The sequence below is a fragment of the Lipotes vexillifer genome, unplaced genomic scaffold (genome assembly GCF_000442215.2).
Source record: "Lipotes vexillifer unplaced genomic scaffold, Lipotes_vexillifer_v1.1 scaffold469, whole genome shotgun sequence".
Classification (NCBI taxonomy): domain Eukaryota; kingdom Metazoa; phylum Chordata; class Mammalia; order Artiodactyla; family Lipotidae; genus Lipotes; species Lipotes vexillifer.
Window position 1 is genome coordinate 4,674,580 of NW_006788006.1, and position 8,272 is coordinate 4,682,851.

At 37.5% G+C, this 8,272-nt stretch overlaps 1 pseudogene; it reads left to right on the plus strand.

Annotated features, from left to right (window-relative positions):
- LOC103088566 (zinc finger protein 709-like) overlaps nucleotides 1-3,281 on the plus strand; it is a 14,846-nt pseudogene extending 11,565 nt beyond the window's left edge.
- Nucleotides 3,282-8,272: the final 4,991 nt, after the last annotated feature.

An 8,272-nucleotide genomic window follows, 5' to 3' on the forward strand; every position in this document is an offset into this window, starting at 1 on the left:
AAAAAAAAAAAAAAAAAAAAGTCTTTCTTTTCTCTTTCCCAGTTTTAGGACACCAGTTTACCCTTTGAAGTCAGTGCTCTCATGGCTCTGGGAGGACTTGTTTATTTCAAGCTTTTTCATACTCTTCTTGTGAGGTGAAGAATCACAACTTCTAATTTCATAAATCCCAGACTAGATTTTCACTTAGCAGTTGCAATAGTGGATGCTTGGAAAACTGTTCCTGAAATAGCAGGATGGAGACTTTATGTTCTTTTGGAGGAAGCCAATGATGAAACCCTTACATATTTTATAATCATGGGAAAATTCACCATCAAAGTGTTATGGACTTTGGTGAGCTCCCTTGTAAACTGTAGCTCTTAACATGTTCCTTGAGGGCAGTAATACCCAGAGTATACTGTTACAGTGTGAAGAGAAAGAGTTTTTTGGGCATGTAATTGCACTGTATGTTCTAAAATTTGGCTGGAAGCACCTTGAGGCACCTGAGTATAGGGATTTTGTGGTCTAACATATTAATGCTTCTTCCCCATGTCTGAGCTCTAAATTTGAAGTAACTTTCTACCTGCATCAAATTATATGTAGAGAGGAAGGAAAAACAGAGTCTGTGCTAATCATTATACAACTTAAAAGCAGTGCATCTGCAGAAGAATATTTATATTCAGGCAACTGTGTGTGATTGTGATTTCTTCTAAAGGCCTGGAGGACTTTGGGACAGTGTGGCCAGCTGGGCTTTGTTAAAAGTTTGATTTCTACAGGTCACCTGGCCTGTGATGATAGGTGATAGGATTCGAAAAAAGCTTCCAGTTCTTCACTGTGTGCCTATTTATTAAAACCTCATGCAATCTTGATCCTCTGCCTCATGGAGTACTGTAACTTGTGGATCATAAGAAGAAGAAAGAATTTTTTCAGCAGAAATCGTTGTTCTTAAAATGATGTTTCTTTCATTTGTAAAGTATTTCTCATTCTCTGGACTCTGCCATTATTGTGATATAAGCGATACTGTGACCACAGAAGTTATGTGTAAATAATTTCCATTTGTTCATGATGCTGTTAAATTATCGAGGAAGTGTGGAGAATAAGTTTATCATGATCAAGTCATAGAATAACTCTTTGTAAACAACAGAATTGTATGTAACCTTCCTATAAATTAAGTGTGGGTGTCTAGTTCTGTCAGTCTCATGCATCTCAGTGTGCCCCTATTTTGGGTGTTTTAGGACTCGTTGGCTTTTGAGGATGTGGCTGTGAACTTCACCCTGGAGGAGTGGGTTTTACTGGATTCCTCACAGAGGAAACTCTACAGAGATGTGATGCGGGAAAACTTCCAGAACCTGGTCTCAGTAGGTAAGAATGAAAAATTCCCTCCCTTTGTCAATTAGAGAACAAGTGTTTCTTACCTGTCAATATTGTTCAAAGATGTGGAATGTGGAAAGGGAAAACTTTGGTAAAGAAACTAGGGGAGGTGGGGATCAAAGGGAAATCCCCAGCGGTGCAGTGGTTAGGACTCAGCACTTTCACCACTGCTGTGGCCTCAGTTCAGTCTCTAGTCGGGAAACTAAGATCCTGTAGGCCATACTGCACAGCACCCGCCCCCCCCCCCAAAATAAAGAGAAGAAGAAAGAAAGGAAACTAGACATGGTCAGAGCTCATCATGGGCCTAAAGTCCAATAATTTTTCTATCATTTCTAATACTTTGGGATCATTTTTCTGGTTCTGCATTTCAGAAACAAAACAGGAAGATCATGACATTGAAGATCAGTACAAAAACCAGGGGAGAAAATTAAGGTGAGTCACACCCGCAATTCAAAGCATTGTCTTGTGAGAACCGTGGCATATTCTGAAAATTTTAAAGGAGCCAACAAAAACAAATAGCCCAGCCTTCAAATTTATTATTCTATTCTCAGAAAATGTCTCCGAAAAAGTATATTCTTAAATGTGATATAAATGTTCTGTGTTTCCAATATAGTTCATTTGCAGTCAATAAACCCTATATTTGAATATCACTTTTTAATAGAAGAGGTGAAGTCCTGTTGCAGAGCATTCAGTTTATTCAACTTCTAACAATTCACACAAGATAGAAAACCTCACTGTTCCTATAAATCATAATAAATACAATAAATAAATGATTTCTTAATAAAGAAATCATTAATAATCTCATTGTTTACAGAAGTTCTATGGTAGAGAGACTCTCTGAAAGTAAAGGCAGTAGTTTCTGTGGAGAAAAGTTCACCCTTATTCCAACTCTCAATCTGAAGAAGAAAACTGGTTTAAAACCATGGGAATGCAGTGCATGTGCAAAGGTCTTCATGCGTCATTCATCCTTTAATAGACACATGAAATGTCACATTGAAAACAAACCAAGAGAGTATCAAAAGTACCATGAGAAGGTATATAAATGTAAAGAATGTGGGAAAGCATTCATTTCTCCTAGTTCTCTTAGAACACATGAAAGGAGTCACACTGGAGAGAAGCCCTATGAATGTGAACAATGTGGAAAAGTCTTTCGATATCAAAAATCCTTCCGACTACACAAAAGAACTCACACAGGAGAGAAACCCTCTGAATGTCAGGAATGTGGGAAAGCCTTCATGTGGGAAACAACTTTTCGAAAACACATGGTAACTCACGCTGGGGATTTACCTTATAAATGTCAGAAATGTGAGAAAGCATTCATTTATCCCAGTTGTCTTTGAATGCATGAAAGCAGTCACAATGGAGAGAAACCCTATCAATGTAAACAATGTGGAAAAGCCTTTAAAAGCCCTGAAACTATTCAAATCCATGAAAGAATTCACAGGGGAGAGAAACTCTATGAATGTAAGCAGTGTGGTAAAGCCTTCAATCATTTCAGTTCCTTACAGCTACACAAAAGACATCACACAGGAGAGACACTGTATGTGTGTAAAACATGTTCTAAAGTATTGAATACTGCCCCGTCTCTTTGAAATCATGAAAGCATCCACACTGGAGAAAAACCCTATGAAGGTAAGGAATGTGGGAAAGCCTTCACATGGAAAATAACCCTTCAGAAACACATGATAGCACACACTGGGGATGGACCTTATAAATGTAAAGAATGTGAGAGAGTATTCATTAATGCCAGTTCTCTTAAAACACATGAAAGGAGTCACACTGGAGAGAAACCATATAAATGTGAACAATGTGGTAAAAGTTATAGATATCTAGCAGTTTTGAAAATACATCGAAGGACCCATAGTTGAGAAAAACCCTATGAATGTAAAAATGAAGGGAAAAACCTTCACTTCCGCATGTGTTCAAGTGCATAAAAGAATTCACACTGGACAGAAACCGTATCAATGACAGGAATGTGGGAAATCCTTCATTTACCTCTCAGTCATTCAAAGACCTGAGACTGCACACTGGACAGAAATCATATAAAATGTGATGAATGTGGGAGTAGCTTTTCTGATCTTTGTAGTTTATGAAACCATAAAAGGATTTATTAGATAAAACCTTATTTGTAAACAGCCTGGGAAACACTTCAATTGGTCGATATCATTACATGTAAAAACTCCCACGGAAAAGAAGTATAAATGTAAGTAACGTGAGATAACTTGATGGAAAGTAATCTATGCCTAATGTTCCAGAAAACCTTCAATATGAAAGAGTTTTTAAATTTTTATTTATTATTATTATTTTTTTGCTAGGCTGTGCAGCATGTGGGGCATCTTAGTTCCCCAATCAGGGATCAAACCTGTGCCCTGTGCAGTGGAAGTGCGGAGTCTTAACCACTTGACTGCCAGTGAAGTCCAGAAAGAGTTGTTTTAAAAGTTTATAGGACTTACCTGGTGGTGCAGTGGTTAAGAATCTGCCTGCCAATACAGGGTACATGGTTTCGAGCCCTAGTCCTGGAAGATCCCACATGCCACAGAGCAACTAAGCCCATGTGCCACAACTACTGAGCCTGGGCTCTAGAGCCCATGAGCCACAACTACTGAGCCCACGTGCCACAACTACTGAAGCCTATGCGCCTAGAGCCCATTCTCCACAACAAGGGAAGCCACCACAATGAGAAGCCCGTGCACTGCAACGAAAAGCAGCCCCTGCTCGCCACAACTAGAGAAAGCCCATGTAGAGCAGCGAAGACCCAATGCAGCCAAAAAAAAAAAAAAAAAATTTATAAATATGTTGTGCTTACTCAGGATCTTTCTTCAAGTATATCCTTCAATGGTGGATTTCTACTAATTTCACAAACGAATATTAATGTGAATTCATTCTGTAATTCGTTTTTCAACAATAGTACATAACATTTAAATGTAGTGATTTTTCCTTTACTTGGATAGTTACTTTGTTCTGTTTACTTCTGAAGCCTGTTGGATTCATGGATGAATTTAAGTGTATTTCTAGTATGTGGTGAGACTTAAATTTTTATAATGTTCTATTCATCCTCTGTTAATGGGCCATTGAAAAATGGCAGTTATGTATTTGTTGGGATTTTCTAGTAGTTTTCTGTGGCAGCTCCTAGGTATATAATCTATTGTATATATTGTATCCTTTTTACTGGTGGTGGTGTGTATAGGAGGCTTTTCCCATTTTTCATTCTATTAAACACTTGGAGTAAATTTTATGTATGACTAGTATGTCAAAGAGTATACTGTTATGTAAATTATGATTTTTTCTATTTGCTTTTTGTGTTTCCTTCTGACTGGTATTTGTTGAATAGACAGTGAGACTTGTGATAATACAGAAAATCTGGAGTTGGAGATATCTTGCCTGTGAGTCATATTAGGACCTAGACTTTCCAGAATCTATCCCTTTTGTGGTTCCATGTTAGCATTCACCAACAGCTCACCTGTGTGCGATTTTAAAACAGATGTGGAGAAGACATTCTTCAGATAGTGGATTCCCCACACTGGGAGAGAGGCAAATACGTAGGAGCTTCAGGGACACCATCTCCCAGCTTATTTTCCAGATTCTGTGTCCTTGTAGTCAAGAGTGTCCTCAACACCATCAAAAAATGTTTGATTTCCATTTTTATAGACATGTAGGTTCTCCTGATATCTTCACAGCTTACACATCAAAGATCCATCAGAGTTTGAATTTTTTCTGTAAGGCCTCTTGTGTCTACTTTGAAAGTTATTTCAGTATTTTATAGTTGGTAATAGTCTCTGATTACACTCCTCTCTGGATTATATCTTTATAGTGTCTAATATGTGTAGGAAACACTTTATGTTGTTAATAATACTAGTAAGTATGTGTTCCTGACTCACCACAACATTCACAATGGTGCCGCCAGAAAGAATGACATGGGAGTTTGTTTCTCTGCTGCATTGCACAGGGGCATTGGTGACCCATTGTTTCCATGTGAGAATAAGCACCTCCTTCTGTTAAGATGGCTCTGGGTGTTTCCTGTTACTTGTAGCTGAATATAATCCCCCAACATGTTTTTTATTGTCTTTTATTTTACATGATTGAAACTTTGAATTTTTTGTGAAACAGTAGTTTTTGTAGTCTTTTCAAATATTTTACCAACTCTTTTTGAAGGTTTCATTAGCTAACAAATGTTACTTTTCATTTCCTCAAAGAATATATTAAAGTACCCTTTTTATGTATGAATATTCAGAAAAACCTTGCAGCTTTCTTCATTTAATCATTATGCAATGTGAGTAAGTTTTTAAAAAATATTTATTAGGTTGGCCAAAAGGTTTGTTCGTTTTTTTCTGTAAGGTGGTCTAGCAGAGCTTCCCTGGTGGCACAGTGGGTAAGAATCTGCCTGCCAATGCAGGGGACAAGGGTTCAATCCCTGGTCTGGGAAGATCCCACATGCCATGGAGCAACTAAGCCCATGTTGCCACAACTACTGAGCTTGTGCTCTAGAGCCTGCAAGCCACAACTACTGAGCCCACATACCTAGAGCTTGTGCTCTGCAACAAAAGAAGCCACTGCAATGAGAAGACCATGCACCACAACGAAGAGTAACCCCTGCTGGCCGCAACTAGAGAAAGCCTGCATGCAGCAAAAAATACCTAATGCAGCCAAAAATAAATAAATTTAAAAAAATTTTTCTTTAAATTAAAAAAAAAAGGTCTAGTAGCACTAACTTCTTTAACTTCATTTGAAACAATTTTGTTAGATTGTATTGTGGCAGTTCTCATATCAGTAAGCATTTTAAAAAAATCAAAATTGGTGAAATTTTGTGTAGCCATTTTAATATTGGTGATGTAAGAAAAAAAGTAACATTTTCGGCATATTATGCTTTATTATTTCAAGAAAGGCAAAAACGCAACTGAAAAGCAAAAAAAATTTGTGCAGTGTATGGAGAAGGTGCTGTGACTGACCAAACGTGTCAAAATTCATTTACCAAGTTTCATGCTAGAGATTTCTTGCTGGACGGTGCTCCACATTGGGGTAGACCAGTTGAAGTTGATAGTGATCAAATGGAGACATTAATTGAGAGCAATCGACATTATACCACATGGGAGATAGCCTACATACTCAAAATATCCAAATCAAGTGTTGAAAATCATTTGCACCAGCTTGGTTATGTCAATTGCTTTGATGTTTGAGTTCCACATAAGTTAAGGGAAAAAGTCGTTCTTGATCGTTCTTCTGCGTGCGATTCTCTACTGAAATGTAATGAAAACGTTCCGTTTTTAAAACAAATTGTGATGGGTGATAAAAAGTGGATACTGTACAATAATGTGGAACAGAAAAAATCGTGGGGCAAGTGAAACAAGCCACCACAAACCACACCAAAGGCTGGTCTTCATCCAAAAAAGGTGATGTGTATATGGTGTGATTGGAAGGGAGTCCTCTATTATGAGCTCCTTCTGGAAAACCAAACGATCAATTCCAACAAGTACTGCTCACAGTTAGACCAACTGAAAGCAGCACTCAACATAAAGCATCCAGAATTAGTCAACAGAAAATGCATAATCTTCCATCAGGATAACGCAAGACCACATATTTCTTTGATGACCAGGCAAAAACTGTTGCAGCTTGGCTGGGAAGTTCTGATTCATCTGCCGTATTCACCAGACATTGCACCTTCGGATTTCCATTTATTTTGGTCTTTACAAAATTCTCTTAATGGAAAAAAATTTCAATTCCCTTGAAGACTGTAGAAGGCACCTTGAACAGTTCTTTACTCAAAAAGATAAAAAGTTTTGGAAAGATGGAATTATGAGGTTGCCAGAAAAATTGCAGAAGGTAGTGGAACAAAATGGTGAATATGCTGTTCAATAAAGTTTTTACTTAAAAACTGAAGGAAATTTTTGGCCAACCCAATATTTATTTATTTATTTTGCTGTGCTGGGTCTTAGTTGCAGCATGCAGGATCTTCAGTCTTCATTGCGGCATGCTGGATCTTTGGTTGCAGTATGCGAACTCGTAGTTGCCACATCTCATAGTTCCCTAACCAGACAGAGAGAATGGACTTGAGGACACAGGGAGGGAGAAGGGTAAGCTGAGACGAAGTGAGAGAGTGACATTGACATATATACACTACCAAATATAAAATAAATAGCTAGTGGGAAGCAGCCGCATAGGACAGGGAGGTCAGCTCGGTGCTCTGTGACCACCTAGAGGGGTGGGATACAAAGCGGGGGAGGGAGACGCAAGAGGGAGGGTATATGGGGATATATGTATACGTATAGCTGATTCATATTGTTATATAACAGCAACTAACACACAATGTAAAGCAATTATACCTCAATAAAGATGTTAATTTTAAAAAAAAACCTGAGAAACACTTTGACCCATATCATTACATGTGAAAACTCCCATGGAAAAGAAGTATAAATAGTAGTAGCATGAGATAAGTAGATAGAAGGTACTCCATGCCTAATGTTCCAGAAAACCTTCAATATGAAAGAGTTGTTTTAAAAGTTTATAAATATTTTGTTTTTACTAAGGGTATTTCTTCATGTGTATCCTTGGACGATGGATTTATACTAATTTCAGAAATGAATATTAATGTGAGTTAATTCCATAAGTTGTCTTTCAACAATAATACATAAGGTTCAAAGGTATTTATTTTTCCTTTAATCAGACAATGATTTTTTTCTCTTTACACTTGAAGCCTGTTGGATCCATGGGTGAATTTACGTGTATTTCTAATATGCAATTAGGCTTAAATTTTTATAATGTTCTATTCATTCTCTGCTAATGGGACATTGAAAAATGGCAGTTTGGTATTTGTTGGAATTTTCCTAGTAGTATTGTGTGGCAGTTCCTGGATATTCATAATCCATTATATGTGTTTCACCCTTTTTGGAAATATTTATTTGTTTTTGGCTGTGTTGGGTCTTTGTTGCTG